The sequence below is a fragment of the Abramis brama genome, assembly GCF_963993115.1.
Source record: "Abramis brama genome assembly, chromosome: 12".
NCBI classification, from domain to species: domain Eukaryota; kingdom Metazoa; phylum Chordata; class Actinopteri; order Cypriniformes; family Leuciscidae; genus Abramis; species Abramis brama.
The window spans coordinates 21,868,118-21,892,984 of NC_139974.1; the positions used below are offsets into that span (position 1 = coordinate 21,868,118).

General features: G+C 41.0%; 1 protein-coding gene across 1 annotated transcript in view; it reads left to right on the forward strand.

The window, feature by feature from the left end:
* Positions 1-1,508: 1,508 nt before the first annotated feature.
* LOC311094241 (cAMP-dependent protein kinase inhibitor beta-like) overlaps positions 1,509-24,867 on the forward strand; it is a 40,559-nt gene continuing 17,200 nt past the window's right edge. The window contains exon 1 of the mRNA XM_084132049.1: positions 1,509-3,199. The gene's annotated coding sequence lies outside the window, so the exon portion shown is untranslated. The remainder of the gene's footprint in view (positions 3,200-24,867) is intronic.

Below are 24,867 nucleotides of genomic sequence, written 5' to 3' on the forward strand. Positions count from 1 at the left end.
ACAGTATTTGAAACAGAATACTATAATTATGCATTTCAAACATTGCTATCACCACATGATGTACACTGCTGTCATTCAGTCAGATTAGTTGGAACCATTCGTTTTATATAGCCTAGCCTCTTTGCAGTTTTATCCTATTTAGAATGATAGAAATGATAATAACTAGCAAAATATTTAATTTGGGCCATGTGATGCTACAAACCATTGTTTTGCGGTTAGACATTTTGGACAAAGACACTTGTTTTTACACGAAATAGTCCTATGCAATATCCTACTTGACCTCCACCCCCAATCTCCCTCACTCAGTCCCGCCATAGATATCTCCTCGGTAGGTGCCATCATGGAAGTTCCACAAGTCTATTGCAGTCAATTGCAGAGAAGATGAATCTATATTTCTGAAGTCAGAAGTCCTCCCCCACGTCCACAGCCCCGCCCCCATATGTGAAATCCTCGCCCCATATGTCGTTCTGCCCCACACACGAAAGCTCACAGACAATACATTTAGTGCAGAATTGCAGAATCATATTTGTTATCATCACACTAACGAAAATATTCCTTTCGCAACAACTGATTCGGACTCATCCATCATCCCAATAATTCGTAGTTTTTGAGTTCATGAGATTCTCAATCCCAACAGGTTTCAGTCCATCAAGCACTTCTTTCCAATTGAAACGTTTAAATATATTGTTTGATTTCATGTAATATACTGCGCCGACATCTAGTGGAGGATAATGCAATAAACGGCTCTTTGTGAGTAGGTAAAGGCCTATCTGGCGCTCCAGTTTAGTCAGAATGTAGGCTACAGTCCATCTGGCAAAGATGATTTGGTAGATGCAGCGTCTTCAAATCTCATAAAAATGAGGTCACAAATATCTCTAATCTGGGCAACATTTAGTGTGAGAACAGAAAATTATAACTGTCATTAAAAACACTAGATGGCGCAAAATTCACTTGTAATATAAGGACAGATAGCTTGATTTCGCTTGCGTACAAAGTGTTTACTTGTTCGTATATTCATAATTTTCTCAAAACGTAATACAATCTTGAGCTCATAATAACAATTTTTTTTTTTATGAGACATTTTATTACGTGTGTGTCTGTGTGTGTGTCATATATCCCGTTATCTGCTTCAGCCAATAGCAGCACTGAGTGCAATGTAAGAAAACAATATCTGGTCAAATATTGCGCTGCAAAACATTACAGCTTTAAATTGTTAATGCTGGCGAATTACTACTGTATAAGTGAGATAATCCAAGTTACAGCAAAACAAAGTCTGCATGTACATCAGAGGGTATGTTGAAAAATACAGTTCAACTTACAATTGTGTACAGTGGTTATAAATACTCTAAACAACCCCCTTCAAACAGTTTACAACCTATGCAATGCCACTGAAAAAAATAACTTCAGACTTAACTATGACACTTTTAATTTAGTACATAAATCTTAAAATGTATTTCTGGAATAAAATGACTCAAAATACTGGAGCATTTCATGATCACAAAATTTTAATTAAACTGTTGTGTTCATAATGTAGCTTAATTAGCCTACTTTACTTTTAATGTCACAACTTATTTAACATAATTACATTTTGTGCTCAAATTTATTACATTGAAAGATAATTATTGTAAAGGTCGTTTCACTTATGTGCTGGTATTACCTTATGATACTTTGCTACAGTGTGTTCATAATGTAATACATTTCTCATACAATAACCTTTTACATTATGTGAAAAATTATTGCATTGGACAATCATTATTACATTATGAGCACAAGATTTTATTACATTTTGGCAAAAATTATTACATAAATAATCTAATACCTATTACATTATGCCGTTATTACATTATGTTTTGTTATTGCCTTATGAGCTGCTACAGTCTTTGTGCAATATTGTATAATCATGCAAGAATTCATAACTATGGCTATTAAACTAGTAGCCATGAATCAGCACTCCTAAATGAGTGTTTTAAAAATATTAGTGATAGTTGTAGCCTAACAGTTTTTTGTTGTTGTTGTTGTTGTTGTTGTTATTTTTTTTTTTTTTTTTTTTTTTTTTTTTTACAACAGTAAGTAAAAAATTGCTGTTGCTTTGAAATATACAGCTTATACCAAAACGGTAGGCCTATACATGAATATTCAGTACAAATAGTGTTGGTGTTACAACCTAGGTGAAAACATGGATATCAATTTAAAATACATGCATTAATATATGCATTTATTTTGTTTGTTTGTACAAGCAAACATTAAAAAAATAAAAATAAAATTATGCTAACCTACAGGAAGAGCTTCCCCTAGAATGTTTTTTTTTTTTTTCTCATCACTGGAAACATTGTCATTCCTGAATAATAACAATGTATAAAACTTTTTTTTCTTCAATGTATAAAACTAGATTTATATAATAACAAAGCATATGAAATATCCAATAGCCATAAACTCCTAAGCATTAAAATACATAAAAAATACTCTAAAATATGATGTACTCCATTTTTCCTTATAAATTGATTAAATAAATAAAAATAATAAAATACAACTAGAACTGAATACCTATTGGTACAAAGACAAATAAAATTGAGAAGACCCAACAAGCTAAGGTAACTGAAAAGTTTAAATAAGCCAATTTAAAAAACAATATTTAATTTTGTTTAACTTATTTGAATTCACTAAATATAGCAGCTAACTGACAATAGCTAGCATATGTGTGCTGACATAATTAGAAAAGAGTTCGTATAGCCTACTTTGTTAGTCAAATACTAATTTCCTTTTATAAAAAAATAAAACCTTAATTATTAGCTGGAAATGTTAGACAAAATTGACTGTTTGATTTATTTAGGCATTTATTAGCCTAGTTATTTATTGTCATATTTACAAAACCACTGAATATTTTTTTTTTTGTGTAATGTCAAGGGTTGAACTCTTGTTGGCAATAAACTCAAAATATAGCACATTTTGATGTGTACTCGGATTGGAAGGGTTAAGTTTCATTTTACTTGTGGAGGTGGAGCTCTGAGCAAATAAACCAATCTGTTTTGATTCTGTCCTCCCCCTCAGTGTGGTGAAGATGGTACAGTCGAACTGTTCAAGAGGCTGAATGCCACACACAGACTGTCTGAAGATGCCCTGATACACACCTGTTCTGTCCAAGAGAAACATGATAAACGCAGAAATGAAAACCATCTTACTGTAGGGCTGCTCATTATTGGTAAGTGAAGTTTTTCTAAAAAATTCTAAAATATTAAATATAAAACATTAAATTGTTAATATTAGATGAGCATTTAACTAATCAGTTTTTTCTTTCTTTAAACATTATATTATATATATATATATATATATATATATATATATATATATATATATATATATATATATATATATATATGTTTGTTTGGTTTGAACATAAACAATCATCTGTGTGAAGATGTTGAATATTACAGCAGTTTTAAATCCAGGTAACATTTGCTTATTAGTACAGTTCCAAAGTAAATGACTGTGAAAATCACCTTTAAAAAAATGGTAATTCTTTTAATTTTATTTTTAATTTTATTTTTATTTTTATTTTATGTTGTACAATAATTCTGCAGCGGCCATTTAAGACTAATGTAATATGTAAATCTACATATTATTGTTTTGACTAAAGGCCAGTCTTCAATCAGAATTCTGCCAAAGGTTAGTCTGCTCAGAGGACATTATCAGTAATATTATATATTAAAAATGAATTATCTGGAAACTGATACATCAATTCAGAACTCTAACAAGTAGTAATACAATTATGTATTTGGCCTAAACTGGCATGAGCTTCCTTCCCCCATATACAGCTTAGTTGCTTTATTGAAATGTCATGACCCAAATGGCAGGTTGCTTGAGAATGTATTTTTTTTATCCTTCAAACTGTTGCATATGTTACATGTATACCAGAGTAATAACAGTAAATTATGCATAATTGCATGCAACTAACCCTCAAACAAATCCTAATCCTACCCTAACCCTATAGTAAGTACATGTAGTTGCTTAATATTTCTCAGTACCTTAAATTACAGCAGTAACCATTTAGAATATCTCTCCGTATCCAGCAGATTCAGAGAACCACTCAGACAAGCCTTCTCTGAGCTGCTGTTCTCCCATGGGAGAAATCTCATTCCAGAATGATCTCTTTAACCAAATGAGTCACTGCAGAGCAGAATAAGTATCTCCTCATATGCATGTGTTCAGTCTTGTCTCTTTACGCCCCGCATGGTGTTCTAGGACATGCAGCTATTATCCTGTGCACTGGAGAGAAGAGCAAGGGATGCATAAATGTGCTCTTCGTACTTTTGATTCCCAGCAACATGTGGTTGTTGTGTAAGATGTCTCAGTGTGGTATTCTGGGTAATTCAGCACAGTCAGCCCACGCTTTTCCTTGCTTTGTAAGATGCCTTACACTCCGTGTTTACTGCCTCTTTGTGTTCACCTTGACAAGACACTTAACCATCTTTCAGCCCTTCAGTCTTCCTTCAATCTGAAGACACTTTATAAGAGAGAACAGCTGGTTGTATATGGCTTTTTGTTAACAGTGTGCAACAAACATATTAAACAATCTAGATTTTTAAATTGTGAGTTGTTTGCCTGTGAAAAAGTTGCTGCCACAATGGTTATCTGGGCATGGTTGCAGGAGTGGTTGCTTGGAGTTTATATACTGGCCAAGAGTCCTATGAGGCTCATATGATACTGGCCACATTCCACCCATTGGCCCTTGCCAATCATGGCCTCCTAAAAATCCCCATCCCCTGAATCACTCTCTCTCCTCTCCACCTGTAGCTGGTATGTGGTGAGCGCACTGGCGCTGTTGTACTTTGGCTACCGTCATCCAAGTGGATACTGCAACACTGGTGGTGGTTGAGGAGAGATTTCCTGATATGATTGTAAAGCGCTTTGGGTGTACAGTAGTACATATGAAAGCGCTATATAAATGCCTCATTCATTCATTCATTCATTCATTCATGCATGGTGTGGGACTGAGTAATATTTATGATAAAACAATGATAAATGTTTTTTTGTTGTTTTGCCTGATAAGTTCAATCACTAGTCTTCTAACATTTTCTAATCATGATGAAGTAAATTTGAGCACAAATTCTGCACACTAGTGCTGGGAGAAAAAATCTATTCACCTTACTATCGCAATTTTTTGTTTATGATTTAAATTATTATTATTTTTTTTTCAGAATCGATATTCATTCAAATCAAATTGCTTTATTTTAGTCCTTGCTTATAGACGAGGTGGACAGAAGTTTCCCACTTTTGTCATAACAGAGGGCGAATTGTGTCGTTATCTACGCGTCACGTGACGTAATATCGCTTTCAAGCGGACGCGAGAAAGCGATGTGAGACTACCCAAAGAAAGCAAAACACATCCCAAAGTCAATTACAATCAATTGCAGTGTTTCCCATACATTGATTTATTTGTGGTGGTCGGCCACAATATCAACATTGACCACCACAAATAGATTTAAACTTTTCCAGAAACGGTTCTGGTGGGATGTGTGGGAGATTCACTGTATCCTTTAATAGCAATGTCTCACTTCATGAATATTAATATAGTAATGAATGCACTGAAAGCCCTCGTGCTACTCATTTCCGCTCTGTGTCAGAAATCAATGCTGAGAGAGACAGAGTAAGACAGTAGAGCGGCATGATTAATCTTTAAAAGATTGTGATCTCGATTCAAACATCCATGCGATCTTATTCCTAAATGACAACAATTTGTCTATTAAACCTTTGACAAAATCATATTGCAACATTCAAATCTGTGTTGGCGCTACTGCTGATCCAGAGAGAGCAGTTGTTATTATTTTAACCTCATGATTATTTTTATGATACAATAGTTCAAATTATCATAGAAGTACTTGGATAAAAGTTTATAGTTCAAATTTAAACACTTGATGTCTACGGTAGCGATCAAAATAGTTATCACCTTTTGAAAATGGCGCTACAAATAACAACTGAATATTTTATATTGTTAATATTGACAAATGACTGTTAAAAAGTGTGTTTGTCATTGAATCATTTATTCAAGAGAATGTAGTTGTAACGGATCCACAATTGGAGGCATTTTACAATCCATTTGCTGGAGTTTATTAAACAAATCAGCAAGTCCAGGACAATCAAACCAAAATGTTAAACGGGAAATCGTAATCAAAGTCCAGGCAGAATTCAAGAAATTCAAACAGGCAGTCCAATAGCAAACAAATCCAAAAACAGTAATCCAGAGAACAGAGAGGGTCATGCACATGAAACAAGATACTTGAAATAGAAACACTTGGTATGCACAGGGTGTTTAAAGACTCCATTTGTCCATTATTTATTTCTAAAGAAACACGAAAATGTATAAAAGGCTCCATTACCTTATAGCTTACGTTATGGCCCCGTAGATGCAGTTTTTGTAAAAATAGGCTAACGATTGCGTCATAACCACGCGACTCTCTGTCGCACAGTAGAGAGATTACCGTATGGACAGGAGGAGAAGCTCACGGGCAATCGGGGGGACGTGGAGGCAAAATGACAAAGTAATTAATCAGAATACTTAGCAAAAGTTTCTCCTGCTCCTAGCTCATGGACAGCTCCTACTCACGCTCTCCGTCTCTGCACGTTTCGGAAGGGAATGATTAAGATTTCTCTTGGCACAGCTACTAGAAGACAGACGGGTTGCTCACGTCACATCTACGTCGTCAAGCTCAGTTTGAGTCTGCGCAGTACGCTCGACCATCAGGAAGTTAGTGCTTCTAATTGACTTCACTTGTCTCCGTTGAATCCAATGGGGTCGCTGTGTCCAGTTTATATACTGTCTATGGGTATGCAGATGAACTGGCAGTACTTCGTAAAGATGGCTGCTGAGAGCATGGTTTAAATATTTACAAACAGGAAGTGAATTAGTGACACATGAAGTGGATCTAGAATTCTGGTGATGGCTCCCTCTGGTGAAGGAATGAATGATCAATGGACTGAGACGTTACAGTACTGTAATGTATGATGCTTCTAAAATAAAAGTCATCATATTATGACTGTAAATATGACTCATCTTATACATCATGTACAGTCTGTATAAGTGTATGATTCTAATTTTCCCCATGGTCTAGTGTTAAAAAAAAACAACAACTCGTGATTAAAAATCGCAATACGATTTGTATTGGCACCCAAGTATCTTGGGTATCTAAGTGTATCTTTCGAGAGAGAGAGAGAGAGAGAGAGAGAGAGAGAGAGAGAGAGAGAGAGAGAGCGAGAGAGAGAGAGAGTGAGAGTGAGAGAGCGTTGATTTTTATGTACACTAAATCAACTAAATCACCATCCAGAGATTAATGGGTCTCTTTTAGCATATTACACTAGATTATATTTACTGAGTTACTGACAGAGTAAATGCTAGTGTAACGGTTATGTTCTGTTTTGGTTAGTTTTCATTGTTCTCTATGTTCAATGTTCCCTTTTCTTATTAGTTTCCGCGTATGTGCCTGTCACCTGTCTGATTCCTATCACCTGTTGTTCAAATAATTAATGATTAGTCCCTGTGTATTTAAGCCTTATGTTCTTTCTGTTCTTTGTCCTGTCTCGATAATGCTTTGTGATTTGTTAGTATCTTTTCTGCATTTTTATTTTATTTATTAATAACGTGTTTCTTTTGAACTCTATCATTGTGCGCTTTGTACAGCACAACCACCCATGACAGCTAATGGGAGTCCCCCAGCTGTTTTTTTCCTTCATGGCTGATGCTGATACTGATATATTGTCACCATCACTCAGGGGCTGTTTACACGACACCGTTTTCGACACGTAAAACTTTGTATGCGTTTTGGCCGTTCATTTACACGACAACAGCGTTTTGGGTACCTAAAAACGCAAATCAGAGAATCAGTCTCCGTGTAAACAACAAAAACGAAGATGATGACGTCATGCGTATTACGTGTTCAGTCTACAGTGTTACAGTGTACAGTGTTGAATGGGGATTGTTTTGACAATGCTGTTGTCTGTACGTGGAAAACTCAAAGAAAAAACGTCACCGTTTTAAGCATATTGTTGTCGTGTAAACGTACCCTCAGTTTGGACTTTGTTTTCATTTGTACTGTTTTTCCGTGCCATGTTTGTTGTCATGGTTTCTGATTTGAGTCTTCATCACTGTCAGCTGTCTGTCTTTAATCACCTTCATTTGCACTTACTCTTACTCTGTGGATTTATTAAAGACTGCCTAATTATCTTCATGAGCACAATTTGTGACATTTATAGAGAACAGGCTGACTGATTATCAATATAATGCAGATAATAGAATAGAAAAAAAATACTGAATTTAATAAACTTTTATTTTACACAATATTTACTCTAAATTCATTCAAAATCAATATATTTTTGGAACACATGAGGGAACGATCACTTCTGTTAATTGGCCCATTGGACACAATTAACAGCCAATAGCAAATAATCTCAGAATGACTAATTAATCATTCTGGTTGATATACTATATTACCAGAACTGAAGAAGTACTACACAATATCTACCATTCCTTCTCCACATCTCCTCCTCCAGAGGATGTATATCCTCCAGAACCTTCTACTTCCCAGTTAGTCCACCCGCTCTCAAACTTTACACTCACTAATACATCTGCTATTGAACAGTTGATTATTAAATCTAACTCCTCATCCTGTCAGCTTGATCCTATACCAACACACCTTTTGAAAAACATTCTGCCTTCTCTCATTATACATATTACCCACATGATTAATAGATCCCTTATCACTGGTTATGTTCCACCTGGGGCCCGTTCTTCGTACGTCGCTAACTCAGTTAGCTGGATTTGATTGTTGGCGATTTGGCATGATCTTGGATTGTTTGGTTCTTCGACGCTCATCCTGGACTTGCTGTCATAGCAACAGGTGCGCAAGCTTAAACCTGCTCGGGAGCAGGCTTATTTCATGTTAACAGGATTAGACTGCGGCTTCATAAGCGGAGCTGATACGGGGAAGTCCAGCGCAGCGCGATAGTGCACTTTCTGAGATATATATTTTTTCTCGTGACTCGTGAGATTGTCGTTTACATTATTAATTTGTTTGAAACGTACATTTATTTTTGACTTGTCAGAGTCGGGCTTTAACTACAGCACACTGTTTGCATTGCCCCACAACTGTTTGCATTGCCCCAAGATTATTTGCGAGTGGCTCTTTCCTTTACACTATTGGAGATGCGGAGAACTTGATGGAAAGTGCTGTCTGTCGTGTCATTCGGAGTTTACCTGGCGCTTTTAGGTTTAAAAAACAGTTTAGGTTTTTTTTGTGGCATTTCCAAGCCACTTAAGACCCAATGTTGTAAAGCAGTTTTTTTTAAAGCAATTTTTTTTTTTTTTAGGCTATCATAATTTTTTATGAAGATCATGCAATCATGACCATACCGATTACAGTATACTGTATGTCACTCAGGCTTCACGTGATTGGTACCATAGACTATAGGCTAGACCATAGACTGCCATCAAGGCCTCAATGAAGGGGATTATGTGAACAGAAAGGGGGTTCACAATGTAAATGTGCAGCCCAGTTACTATTGTGATTCTTAATATTCCAGATTAGTAATATTATATCAAATTTAAAAAGGCAGTTGACTAAAATCTTCCATATCACAAATGTGAAAGCAAAATGGCCAGGATCTGTGCATGACTTAAGAATTTTCAGAGATTCACATTTATGCACATTATTTGAAAGTGGTAAGGAAAGTTCCACAATTAAATATCAAGCTCCCTGTATTACATACACTTGTGCTGATCCTAACAGAACTGCATTTTTTCATAGGTGATTATGACATGTTCCTGCCTGCAGACAGGTGTTTTATGACCCCATTCCCTGACCCAAACCAGTTACAATGCAGCTCTAGCCAGGACAAGGGCACACAATGAAATGAACGTTGGCTAACTAAAGGGAAGATTTCAGTGTCTGAAAAGTCTGAGGGTTGCACAGCAGGGCCTGTGACATTGTTGCATGTGCCATATTACACAACATTGCCAAAAAAAAAAAAAAAACACTTTTCATTAAATGTTTATTATAAGATATGCTTGAGTTTTATTTCAATTGTTCTTTGTAAAGAAAAGCCAGTGGTCAAGTGCCTGCAACAAGAGATATTAGACACATGCCTCATGCAACAAATAAAAAGGAAAAGTTGGCTATACACTGCCCACCTGTAGGCCTATGTCTCCTCTGTCTGTGCATACTCTTCTGTAGGCCTTTCTGTAGATGTGGAATCCTGCAACTTATATTGCAGCCATAAAGCAAGTATAAATTAAGTAAAGTTATTTATGCACTTGCAGGTAGGCTAGTTCCTCCATATGACAGTTATCTGAGAGGGTTTATTCACTGTCCAGTGCAATGGAAACAAATGGACATTACAAAGTCTTATACTTTCTTTCCTTTGTAAAGTTAGAAAATGTCCACTTACTGCACATATTTCAGCCACCACTTTCTTGGGAACAGATAGAAGTGTTGGTGTATTATATGTAAAAGTGCACAAAAGACGAAAACACAATGTCATTACAATGAACTACACTCGGGAAAAATGTGATCAATAACTTATGGCAAAATATTTTTACATTAACATAAGTTTCAGTTTTCACTTTCACAAGTCAAAGCAATTCATCATTACTCAAGATTTAACAGTTGACATGACTATACGGCCTTAATTTAATGCAGCAAAAATTATTTTACAGTGTAGGCTACTAAGATCTTTTCTTTTTTTTTCTCAGCCTTTTTCTTGGTTGCTTTTATAAACAGACAACCATTTATTTAACAGTGCCTTTTATAAAAGAGACTATAATATTTCTAAAAATTACCATTATGTAGAATATTTTTGTACTTCACTTTTATTTGTTCCCATGTTCTAGTGTGGTGACTGACATTACAATGAACAAAGTAATTATGCAATTATTAAAATACAAAAATATAGGCTAATAAGTGATAAAAACATCTAATATGGCCACTTCTAACGGATTTAAATTGTCTGCTACTTTTTGCCAGCCCTCTCTCCTGGCTTTTGCAGACTTTGAGGTGTTCCCTGGCATTTTGATTAAACATTAAAATTCCGAATAAACTTCGACTATTAGTTCTTGCTCTGCTGAGGAGAAAAACTGAGCCCACTCTTTGGCCACGCTGAGCAGCCAATAGCAGCGTTGCTGATCAATGTTTCTACTATCGATACATATCCCCTTTTAAACCAGCGCATGAACGCGCAGTTATCTCAGATAACTCAATCCAGCTATACTAATCATATCCGGCAGGTGTGTTCGAAGAACCTAATTAGCCAGATCATGATTAGGCCGATGATATCATCTTGGATGTGTAATTTGATCTCGGATGTTTTAAGCAACGTACGAAGAATGGGCCCCTGGACTTAAAACAGCTGTGGTCACCCCGGTACTCAAAAAACCTGGTCTTGACGACACAATCTTTAGTAACTTAAGGCCCATTTCCAACCTTCCCTTTTTGTCTAAAGTCTTATAAAAGGTGGTCGCCACACAACTATAATCCCATTTGGACAAATATAACCTGCATGAGCTGGCTTTCGTCCTCTCCACAGAGTCAGAGTCTTACAATACGTCTGGACTATTGTAACTCTTTGCTCCCTGTTATCTATCGCATTCAATTTAAAATACTTGTCTTCATTTTCAAGGATTGTCATGATTTAGCACCTTTTTACCTTTCAGAATTAATACACCCATCGCAGTACCGAAGTTTAAACTTTCTGCTGTTGGCAGTAGGGCAATCAGCATTTCAGCTCCTAAGCTTTGGAACAAACTCCCATAACACCTATGCGCTGTCTCCTCCCTACAGACCTTTAAAACTGATCTCAAAACTAATTTATTTACACTACGCTCTGTTAACTGATTGTATAATTTCAATTTCAGATCCATGCATGCCTTACTTTGGTTTTCTTTCATGTGTAATATGAGCAATGTCTGTCTGCCTGTTTGTTATATCCTGATTGTATATTTGTAACTGTAAATATTATGTAAACTGTCCTTGGGTTCTTGAAAGGCACTATATAAATACAACGTATTATTAATAGAAAAGAAGTACATTTTAGCAAATAAGAAAACCTATTATGGAAATAAGACACTTACAAATATTTTACTTAGGTGCCAACTGCAATTGCGATTATAATTGCAATTTAAAATATATTAACTGTAATGTAACAGTGAAGTGAGTTTTTATTTTATTAACATTATATCATTTACAAGTAGTTTTATATATATATATATATATATATATATATATATATATATATATATATATATATATATATATATATATATATATATATATATATATATATATATATATATATATATATATATATATATACACTTTTAAGATTTAAAGTAACCTACAAAGGGCACATTTCATACAATTAAGCATGGTTCTTTTTCACAAGGGAATATTTCTTTACAAACTTACAAAAACTGATATGTAAGGTGTCCTTCATTTGTCAATCAAAATACAATTTCCTCTTTTTTTATTTTAGGGTGAACATAAAGTAGTCCACTGAAGGCAAGTTTGTAGAGAACCCAAGTGCAGTTTATTTACAAAACGTGATCAAACATAAAATAAAAGCATGAACTCAAAACATAAACATGACGCTTACCAACAGTGGTAACAGGAAACAATACTTGACAAACACAAATAGCAGACATGAGGGCTTAAATACACTAGACTAATGACTAGACAAGGAACACCTGTGAACAATGCAACAGTGAACCAATGACAACATGACAACACCGAACACATGGCAGGATCACATGACTAGGGCAGGGGATCACATGACAGACATGAAACAAGAACATGAAACAAAACCAAATTGTGACAGTGAAATATGACATGTTCTTAACAGGATTTGTGAGTTTCACTCAGAGACTGCAGCTGAAATATCAATGTAGGGTGGTCACCACTAACATGTGATGCATTTCCCAACATGCTACAGAATGCCTGTATTACTGGCATTACTGTATTTCCTTACTGTATGTGTTTGCGATGTGTGCATTGCTTTCCCATGCATCCATCCATCAATCCATCCATCCAGTCTCTGTATTTTAACCTTCTTACTAATTGAAAAAGATGCTCAGAGGCAAACTGATTTTTGCCACAGGGCAAACACAAGCCTGATAACTCTTGTTGTGCATATTTCTGGGTCTATGCCATAGGCAGTGCCAATGCTTTGAGCCAGATGGCTGGTGCACATATGCTAAATGACCAAACTATATATCAAGGTCAGAAAGGACTCTGAAAGGCTGCAGTGTGTGTTGTGTTTGGACTGACCATTGTAAGACCTTTCTGCTGTTTTTGGTTTATCTAGAGACCAGCATAGAAATTTGAGGGTGGGCTCTTTTGGCTTGGACCAGTAAGCAATCACCCATAATGTCATTGCAACCACCCAGTACAAGAGAGAACTAAAACATTCAGAATTATAGTTATTATTGTCTGGATTAATACTACAAAATAAAAGATTGTAATATTTGATTTGAATATCTTTTCTTGTGCCTCACTAAGAAATACATTCTCTGTGTATATCCAGACTGTATGAAATGTGATGATTGTGTTAATGTGTGTGTGTGTGTGTGTGTGTGTGTGTACGCATGTGTGTCTAATTCAGTTTTAGCCAGGGGTATGAAGTTTCACACTAATCTGTCAGAAATCTATACAGACAAATTGTAAAAAAATAAAAAAAACATACTCTGATCCATCAGGCTTAGAAAGAGAAACAGAGAGAATGTGAGAAAAAAAGTTAAATAGACAGAGAGACATCTAATCCATCCCAGTGTCACAGTTCTGTTCTGTTTGAGTGTTTTTGTCACTGGTCACATGTCTTCCTTTGTTCTGTTTTCCCGCCACTCCTTGGTTTCCATGGTTACCCTCATTAGTTCATTTGTATCACCTGGTTCCTCGTTAGTCTTGTCAGCTGTGTCTTGTTTCCCTGATCTGTTCTCCCCTGTATTTAAGCCCTGAGTGTTTCAGTCTTCACTGGTCGGTCAATGTTTAATGTTAGGTAGTCTGTTCCTGAGCACATGCTCCCTGTTCCGTGTACCGTTGTTATTGAGAATTAAAACCTTTGATCCTTCATCTTCGTGTTCGCCTCCTACTTCATCATCCACCCAGAAGCCTGACAGATTGACCGACCAAAAAACAAGATGGACGAACACCTCAATTTCATCCTTGTGGCCCAGGAGAACCACGACATCCTGGATTTCTCCCGGAAGTTTTTTCAGCTCGCCCTCACAAGTTCTTTGGAGGATGAAACCCTCAGCACACTATTCCTGATCGGGGCTACTTTCCATCGTCCCCTCAACCTCCCAGACATCACTGGACTTTCCTGGAAAGAGACGGTAATCCGGTGTCTGGAGAGTGTTGCGCCCCGGTCAGGAATGTCACCCAGCCCTGCACTTCACGCCAGTCCAGCCGAGCCAGCACTTCACGCCAGTCCAGCCGAGCCTGCACTTCACGCCAGTCCAGCCGAGCCCGCACTTCACGTCAGAGCTGCCGAGACCAAGGCAGTATGCGTCGTGCCCGCCGCCCCTGAGACTGTGAGCGTTATGCCCGCAGAGCTTTTGTTTTCTTTTATTCCGTCGACCCTGAAGCTCCCTTCGCCGCTGGTTTCGTCCAGCTCAAAGCCCTCACCGCTGGATCTGCCCAGCACCGAGCCCTCGTCGCTGGATCTGCCCAGCACCGAGCCCTCGTCGCTGGATCTGCCCAGCACCGAGCCCTCGTCGCTGGATCTGCCCAGCACCGAGCCCTCGTCGCTGGATCTGCCCAGCACCGAGCCCTCGTCGCTGGATCTGCCCAGCACCGAGCCCTCGTCGCTGGATCTGCCCAGCACCGAGCCCTCGTCGCTGGATCTGCCCAGCACCGAGCCCTCGTCGCTGGATCTGCCCAGCACCGAGCCCTCGTCGCTGGATCTGCCCAGCACCGAGCCCTCGTCGCTGGATCTGCCCAGCACCGAGCCCTCGTCGCTGGATCTGCCCAGCACCGAGCCCTCGTCGCTGGATCTGCCCAGCACCGAGCCCTCGTCGCTGGATCTGCCCAGCACCGAGCCCTCGTCGCTGGATCTGCCCAGCACCGAGCCCTCGTCGCTGGATCTGCCCAGCACCGAGCCCTCGTCGCTGGATCTGCCCAGCACCGAGCCCTCGTCGCTGGATCTGCCCAGCACCGAGCCCTCGTCGCTGGATCTGCCCAGCACCGAGCCCTCGTCGCTGGATCTGCCCAGCACCGAGCCCTCGTCGCTGGATCTGCCCAGCACCGAGCCCTCGTCGCTGGATCTGCCCAGCACCGAGCCCTCGTCGCTGGATCTGCCCAGCACCGAGCCCTCGTCGCTGGATCTGCCCAGCACCGAGCCCTCGTCGCTGGATCTGCCCAGCACCGAGCCCTCGTCGCTGGATCTGCCCAGCACCGAGCCCTCGTCGCTGGATCTGCCCAGCACCGAGCCCTCGTCGCTGGATCTGCCCAGCACCGAGCCCTCGTCGCTGGATCTGCCCAGCACCGAGCCCTCGTCGCTGGATCTGCCCAGCACCGAGCCCTCGTCGCTGGATCTGCCCAGCACCGAGCCCTCGTCGCTGGATCTGCCCAGCACCGAGCCCTCGTCGCTGCCCTGCACCGAGCCCTCTCTGGTACCCGGGACTTTTCCCAAGTATTTTTTTTGGGGGGGGGCCATAGGGCTCCGTCCTGGCCACCTGAGGGGTCCTCACCACCATGGCCACCCGAAGGGTCTTCTCCGCCGTGGCCACCCGAAGGGTCTTCTCCGCCGTGGCCACCCGAAGGGTCTTCTCCGCCGTGGCCACCCGAAGGGTCTTCTCCGCCGTGGCCACCCGAAGGGTCTTCTCCGCCGTGGCCACCCGAAGGGTCTTCTCCGCCGTGGCCACCCGAAGGGTCTTCTCCGCCGTGGCCACCCGAAGGGTCTTCTCCGCCGTGGCCACCCGAAGGGTCTTCACCGCCGTGGCCACCCGAAGGGTCTTCTCCGCCGTGGCCACCCGAAGGGTCTTCTCCGCCGTGGCCACCCGAGGGGTCTTCTCCGCCGTGGCCACCCGAAGGGTCTTCTCCGCCGTGGCCACCCGAAGGGTCGTCTCCGCCGTGGCCACCCGAGGGGTCGTCTCCGCCGTGGCCACCCGAGGGGTCGTCTCCGCCGTGGCCACCCGAAGGGTCCGCACCGCCATGGCCGCCCGAGGGGTCGTCTCCACCATGGCCGCCCGAAGGGTCCGCACCGCCATGGCCACCCAAGGGGTCTTCTCCGCCATGGCCGCCTGAAAGGCTGTCTTCGCCCTGGTCACCTGAACTGCCAGCTCCGCCCTGGAGGCTCCCTGTCCTGCCAAGCCACGCCCTTGTCAGCCTCCAGGGCGCCCACCCTCCCACCCTATTTGTTGGTCTGTCTACGGCGCGAGGACGCGCCTACCGGGAGGGGGGAATTATGTCACAGTTCTGTTCTGTTTGAGTGTTTTTGTCACTGGTCACATGTCTTCCTTTGTTCTGTTTTCCCGCCACTCCTTGGTTTCCATGGTTACCCTCATTAGTTCATTTGTATCACCTGGTTCCTCGTTAGTCTTGTCAGCTGTGTCTTGTTTCCCTGATCTGTTCTCCCCTGTATTTAAGCCCTGAGTGTTTCAGTCTTCACTGGTCGGTCAATGTTTAATGTTAGGTAGTCTGTTCCTGAGCACACGCTCCCTGTTCCGTGTACCGTTGTTATTGAGAATTAAAACCTTTGATCCTTCATCTTCGTGTTCGCCTCCTACTTCATCATCCACCCAGAAGCCTGACACCCAGAGGGTCAATTTAATAGCCTCTTTATTTCTCTCTGTATCTCTCCCTCTCCCATGCTTACACACTACTTTTCGTTCACCTTTTTTAATTGTAATACAAACAACAATTCTGTATGCAAATATTCCAATGGCATCATCACTCTTAATGGGAGATTTTCAGAGATTTTAAGTATGAAGTTTCTAAAAACAAAAAATCATTTTTCTTTCTCTCCCTCTCGCCTATGGACCTGCTGACCGTCCAACTGCTCTGCCTTTAGCAGAAGGACCGTTCACTGGAGGACCACACTCTGGGCTTTTTAGATCTGGCGTGTCTAATGAACACCTTCTAGTGAATGGTCTCTGAGAGGATTTTGCCACACATGGAGATATAAACAACATTAAAAACTTGATTTTCACAACAGAGTGTCTTTAATTCTCGAGTTAGTTTCCCTGGTTATTAACCAGTTTCCACATCTGTACCGTTTTATTCTTGATTACACTCATGTTTTTAATCCCTTTGTTTTATTCAGTTCTCTCTCTGGTATCATCTTTGTTCTACGTAGTTGTGTTTATATTATCTCATGTGTTCTCCTGTATCTTGAAAAGAGTTATTATTAAAGACAGTTTTTTAGATTATAACCTTCGTCAGGCACGTCACTACTGCCACAGTTTGTGATAGATGCAAACTTCATCAAATATTGCAAATTATATTTCTGCTGTAAAACAACTCTAAAAAATACATTAGTGTCATCATGCAGCTCAAGTCAATTCAGTGATGATTCAGTTCAGTTCAATAAGTGTTGATGTTGCAAATTTCATCAATTATGGAATTAAGTCGATTCAGCTATAAACAGATCTAAGACAATAGTATCATTATTCAGCCCAACTGAGTTAAAGTTTTGTTCTCATTCAAGACTGTCAGTGCTGTCAAATCAGTAATATTACTGAATAAGTAAAGTGTCTTATAAACCCCAGCTAAGCAAGCCAAAGGCGAGAGTGGCAAGGAACCCAAACTCCATCAGGTAACAGTAATGGAAAAAAAAAAAAAAAACAAGCAGAAGGACCGTTCACTGGAGGACCACACTCTGGGCTTTTTAGATCTGGCGTGTCTAATGAACATCTTGCAGTGAATGTTCCTGAGAGGATTTTGAGTCTGGAGGAAAGCTTTACCCACACTCCCGCCATTGAGGGTGAGCAGCTGCTGCTGGCCTTTGCAAATAGTTATTATGATTTGGAAGAGGATATTTCCCTGATTCTCCCGTCCCTGCTGGTCCTTCCCAGCTCAAAGTCTCCTATGGCCCCACTGGTTCCGCCTAGCTCAAAGTTTCCTGTGCCCCCTCTGGTGTCGCCCAGCTCAAAGTCTCCTGTGCCCCCACTGGTTTCACCCAGCTCAAAGTCTCCTGTGCCCCCACTGGTTCCGCCTAGCTCAAGGTCTCCTTTGTCCCCACTGGTTCCACCCAGCTCAAGGTCTCCTGTGCCCCCACTGGTTCCGCCTAGCTCAAGGTCTCCTGTGCCCCCACTGGTTCCGCCTAGCTCAAGGTCTCCTGTGTCCCCACTGGTTTCACCCAGCTCAAGGTCTCCTGTGCCCCCACTGGTTCCCCACTGGTTCCGCCTAGCTCAAGGTCTCCTGTGCCCCCACTGGTTCCGCCTAGCTCAAGGTCTCCTGTGTCCCCACTGGTTCCACCCAGCTCAAGGTCTCCTCTGCCCCCACTTGTTCTGTATCCTGTGCCCCACTGGTTCCACCCGGCTCAAGGTCTCCTGTGCCCCCACTGGTTCTGTATCCTGTGCCCCACTGGTTCTACCCAGTTTAAGGTCTCCTGGCCCCCACTGGTTCAGCCCAGCTCAAGGTCTTCTGTTGCCCCATTAGTTCCACTCAGCTTAAGGTCTCCTGTGCCCTCACTGGTTCCACCCAGCTCGTGGTCTCCTGTGTCCTTGTTGATTATTCACAGGTGTTCCTTGTTAGTCATTAGTCTCTGTGTGTATATGGCCCTCAAGTCTTTATTTTGTATCTGTTCACTTTTGGATTCAATAAAACTGAACTTGGGTTCGCATTCAGCTCGCCTCCAGTGGACATTCATTACAGTTACAGTGTAACCATGCATTTAAGTACTGAGTGATATCAATTAATAACATGCACTTACCATAGAGTTATATTCAGTTCACATTTATTTGTATAGCGCTTTCACAATGCATATCATTTAAAAGCAGCTTTACAGAAAATGTTTCTACGTAACAATTTAGAGAGGGCATCTTGAGGTAGAAACATAAGCAACTGGAAAATAATTAGCGTAGCTGCTGTTCATAACATTTCAAACAAAATATAATTATGTGAATTTCATCGGATATAACTGGAGTACAAGGTTGTGAGATGTATTATGTGAATGCTTGACTAAAGAGATGTGTATTTAATCTAGATTTAAACTAGGAGAGTGTGTCTGAGCCCTGAACATTATCAGGAAGGCAATTCCAGGGTTATGATAAGGGTTTGGTTTAGGGATAGTTACATGTAATTATGCATAAATTACTGTTATTACTATAGTAAGTACATGTAACGTGTAACAAAGGCACTGTAAAGAAAAAAGTGTTACTTTTTTTCGTGACAGGACGTTTTTGTGTAAATGGACGATTAAGTCGGTGCTTTACATTTCCCCATCCGTGGATGATAATGAGGCGGTTGCCATGGAAGCAGAACAAGAGGACGAGACACATGCACATGCTGTAACATTCTATAAATAGAGGGACAGTAATTAAAAACCTTTAACCGAACCTCTTTAACATTATGGGATTATGGGGGTATTAATAATTCACACTGCATGCAGCCTGTGATAGTGTGATATGACTTTTTTTTGTTGTTTTATTTTTGATTAGTTTTATTTTGGATGAATGTAAGAGTTTAATCACCTTTCGCCTTTATTTATATAGATAAAGATGTATATGCTTTATACAATACAGACTGTTTCAAAACAGATTCACAGTAATAAACAGGAACATAATCGAATCAATGAAGCTGTAATGTGTAGTCCGTTTTAGTTTTGTTTTCACTGTTCTGTTCCTGTTTTGCCATTAAAGTCCCCCTATAGTCAATAATTTTATCCCTTAAAAATAGTCTTTGATCGCCAAAATTACATATTTCAACGTTTTTTTCCTGTGAAAAACATTCTTCGTGCCGTAAGCCTTAAGATAGCTTGAATGTAACTCTACACCCTACACCCTTGCTTTATTTAGAACCATGAATATGCTAATTAGCCCCACCTCCACTCACTCACACTCACTCAACTTTGTAGTACTCTGTACTCAAGTTACTGTAGTAAACGCTGCACAGTGGCATCGCTCTTTACATCGTCGGACACATAACGGTAATTAATATGATTAGCCTTTTGCTTGACCACATTATCAAACAGCTAATAATGTGTTGCTATGTTATTCAAACCATGTTCCGTTCGCAACCTCAGAGTCAGACAGCTGCCTTCTAAAAATCAGCATCCGCAGAAACGCTTTGAACATCATAGAACGTCAGTGGGAAAAAAAGGCATTTAGTTGATCATAACATCATAATATGCATGCATAATTCACCCACTATATAGCTAAATGTACCCGATTTTCAACAGAAAAATATACTGGGATAACCTGGCTTCTCTTGAGACTCCCCTGCTTCAGAGCAGTCATAGTTAATGATATGCTAAAGCCCGCCTGTACGTGATTGGTTACAATGTAGTTTATGACGTAAGAAACACCGTCCATTTCAAACCGCATTTTTGAGACTGTCTTTGGTTCACTGCAGTTTTAAGGAGAAAATACTCAGCAATGGTGTTGACTTATGAATTTGCACATGGTTTGTCTGAAAGCATGTTAAAAACACCACATAGAGATATAAACAACATCAAAAGCTTGATTTTCTCTAATTCTCTAATTAGTTTCCCTGGTTGTTAACCAGTTTCCACACCTGTACCGTTTTATCCTTGATTACACTCCTCATGTATTTAATCCCTGTGTTTTGTTCAGTTCTCTGTCTGGTATCATCTTTGTTCTATGTAATTGTATTTATATTATCTCCTGTATTCTCCTGTATCTTGAAAAGAGTTATTATTAAAGACTATTGTTAGATTATAACCTTCATCATGCACGTCACTACTGCCACAGTTTGTGACAGATGCAAACCTCATCAAATATTACAAATTATATTTCTGCTGTAAAACAGCCCTAAAAAAGACAGTAGTGTAATTATGCAGCTCAAGTCAGTTCAGTGATGATTCAGTTCAGTTCAATAAGTGTTGATGTTGCAAATTTCATCAATTATGAAAGCGATTCAGCTATAAAAAATCTAAGACAATAGTGTCATTATTCAGCCCAATTGAGTTAAAGTTTTGTTCTCATTCGAGACTGTCAGTGCAGTCAAATCAATAATATTACTGAATATTAAGTGTCTTATAAACCCCAAATAAGCAAGACAAAGGCGACAGTGGCATAGAACCCAAACTCAGTTTTGACTAAAGAGGGGTTTCGCTTAGAAGCCTATCACCTTCGAGTTCTACAAAACAAGCCAATGGCAAAACAATGCCATGGGTCTGCGGAATTTGCATAGCGCAACTCCGCCCCACGTCGTGGGTATAAGAGGAGCTGCGCGTGCAATCTCGCATTATGTTTCTGCTTTGGAGCCGAGTGTTACTTCACTTCTCTCCACTGCAAAGCTGTCTACATGTTTGAAAGACGAGACGAGCTACTCTTCAGCGGTGTTGGTGTTACTGCGTGTTACGGCGTGTTCCAGCGAGATCTCATTCCTGCTGCTGGTCTATGCAGTGATCTGCCAATAGTGTGTGTTTTCTCCTTGCATGGGCGCTTCAGCACTGCTGTTTAGTTATTTTTTTCTCTGTCTCTCTAAAAGAGCTGCACGCGGCGCGTCTTTTGAACATTTCAATTCATGGGCAATAGCTGGTGGATATTCCTGCAGTCAGCATGAATGAATGTGTTTGGGATGCTCTGGATCGGCGTATACGACACACGATCGAGTCCCGAGATGGGCATGGCAACAGGGCACGCTCCGGGTACCAGTCACTTGGGCTTGCCATCAGACCTTCACCCCATGGTCAAACCTCTCCTTTCTACGGGCCGGAGTGCCCTTAGAATAAGTGTCCAGGCATGTTGTTGTATCAACAGATGTCTCAGCCATGGGTTGGGGTGCCATGTGCAATGGACATGCTGCCTGGACAGGACCCCAGCGCCTTTGGCATGTCAATTGCCTCGAGTTGCTGGCAGTACGCTTAGCTCTGCACCGTTTTCGCATGTTGATCAAGGGCAAGCACGTACTAGTCCGTTCAGACAACACGGCGACAGTAGCGTACATCAACCATCAGGTTGACCACGCTTCCGCCTTATGTCGCAACTCGCCCGCCATCTCTTGTCATGGAGTCACAAGTGTCTGAGGTCGCTTTCTGCCATTTACATTCCGGGCGAGCTCAATCATGCAGCCGACAAGCAAATCCGGGCCTCCGCAAATATGCGTTTCTTCCAGTGAGCCTTCTCGCACAGATCTTGTGCAAGATCAGGGAGGACAAGGAGCAGGTCCTTTTGGTTGCGCCTCATTGGCCAGCCGGACTTGGTTCTCTGAACAGGTGCTCCTTGCGACAGCCCCTCCCTAGCCAATCCCTCTGAGGAAGGACCTCCTTTCTCGGAGACGGGGCACTCTCTGGTACCTCAGGTGGTTGCTACCATCACTTCAGCTTGAGCCTTGTCCACGAGACATGCCTACGCTCTGAAGTGGAACCTCTTTGTCACCTGGTGTTCTTCTCGCCGAGAAGATCCCAGAAAATGCCCGATCGGGTCTGTGCTCTCCTTCCTCCAAGAAGGGTTGGAACAAAGGCTGTTTCCTTCCACCCTTAAGGTTTATGTGGCTGCGATCTCTGCACACCACGACCTTGTGGAGTCAAAAACGGTAGGACAGCATAACCTGGTCGTCAGGTTCCTTAGAGGGGTGGCAGCCCTCGTGTCAGGCTAGGTGCCTCCGTGTGCATGGTTCCCCTGTTGGGCAACCCCCACATTTGTATTTCCACAGTAAGTCTCTTGAGCATGTGTCTTTCCTTTTGCAAGTCCACCTTGCCACCCCTGGGGTAGAAACTTCCACCCTGCGGACTGGATACCTCTGTCCTGTACAGTGAAAACCAGGGACTCATCCGTGAAGAGAACACCTCTCCAAAGTGCCAGACGCCATCGAATGTGAGCATTTGCCCACTCAATTCAGTTACGACGACGAACTGCAGTCAGGTCGAGATCCCGATGAGGACGACAAGCATGCAGATGAGCTTCCCTGAGACGGTTTCTGACAGTTTGTGCAGAAATTCTTTGGTTATGCAAACCAATTGTTGCCGCAGCTGTCCGGGTGGCTGGTCTCAGACGATGTTGGAGGTGAAGATGCTGGATGTGGAGGTCCTGGGCTGGTGTGGTTACACGTGGTCTTCGGTTGTGAGGCTGGTTGGATGTACTGCCAAATTCTCTGAAACATCTTTGGAGACAGCTTTTGGTAGAAAAATTAACATTTCAATTCACGGGCAACAGCTGGTGGATATTCCTGCAGTCAGCATGAATGAATGTGTTTGGGATGCTCTGGATCGACGTATACGACAGCCTGTTCCAGGTCGTGCCAATATCCAGAAACTTCGCACAGCCATTGAAGAGGAGTGGACCAACATTCCACAGGCCACAACCAACAACCCCCCAACCCCCCAACACACCCCCCCCCCCCAACACCCCCCCCCCCCCCCCCCACCCGGTAAAAAAAACGGGTACAGTAAAACTGCACATTTTAGAGTGGCCTTTTATTGTGGCCAGCCTAAGGCACACCTGTGCAATAATCATACTGTCTAATCAGCATCCTGATATGCCACACCTGTGAGGTGGATGGATTATCTTGGCAAAGGAGAAGTGCTCACTAACACAGATTTAGACAGATTTGTGAACAATATTTGAGAGAAACAGGCCTTTTGTGTACATAGAAAAAGTCTTAGATCTTTGAGTTCAGCTCAAGAGTCCAAATACTGCATTTGGATCCTCAACCTTTGTGTCTCAGAGCAGTTCATGACAAATACAAAGCTACAGTTGGCTAGAAAAGTTCAGGCAAGTATAGAGATGTAGAAGTGAACGAACAGTGAAAGAGATGACAATTGTTATTAGAACTCTATATCAGAAAATTTGTTAAATTTCAAGTTTAGGAAAGAAGGGCATTCCCAGGGTGAGATTATGCCCTCTAGACCTACAATAAACTAGATGAACTCCAAGTGGTAACAGATGGTTTGCTATCAATGTGTGTGTACATTTTTGTGGGTGAATCTTACAGATATTATCTGTTTTACCTCTAAAGGAAAGACATAATAAATTATATTTTTGCATAAAATCACACTGGATACATTCAGTCTAGTGTCAGCTATTTAATATGACAGTTAGGGGCAGGTATCCACAGTTTCAATCGGGCAAGTTTTGTCACAATTTACTCATTTCATGCTGTTCCAAACCTTTTTTGCTGTCATATGTGGGAAAACAAGAGAATACATTTTGAAGACTATGCTTGACACTATTTTCCATGCAGTTACAATGAACGTACATAAACATATTACATAATTTGTCCATGTGGTTTTTATGCTATATTCCAAGTCATATGAAGTAAAATAGGTGCTTAAGATTACATCAATATTTATTTTTTAAACCTTTTTACGTTGTGACTTTCCCCCAAATTTCATTACTATGAAGCCAACAACGCCAACGCCAACAACAACAACAACAACAAAAACCTGTGAAAGCACATACGCATTGATTTATAGAGTGCCTATGAGGTGTTACAGTGTTCACAAAGAGCCACTAAAAAGGAAGAGAAGAAAAGGATAGAATGGTTAAATGTTTGTCTAGCTGAGGTTATTCTTTATCCATTACCATAGAAACATGCTGTGATTGTTTCTGCATTTATTCAAGTGTGTACTACATAGCACACAGTATGTGTAAGCAAGAACATACACAAAATTAAATATTATATAATGGACAAGAATACATATTTACTACAGTAGAATTAGCATGTAAATTATATGCTTTCTTCAAATTAACCTACACGTGAGTAT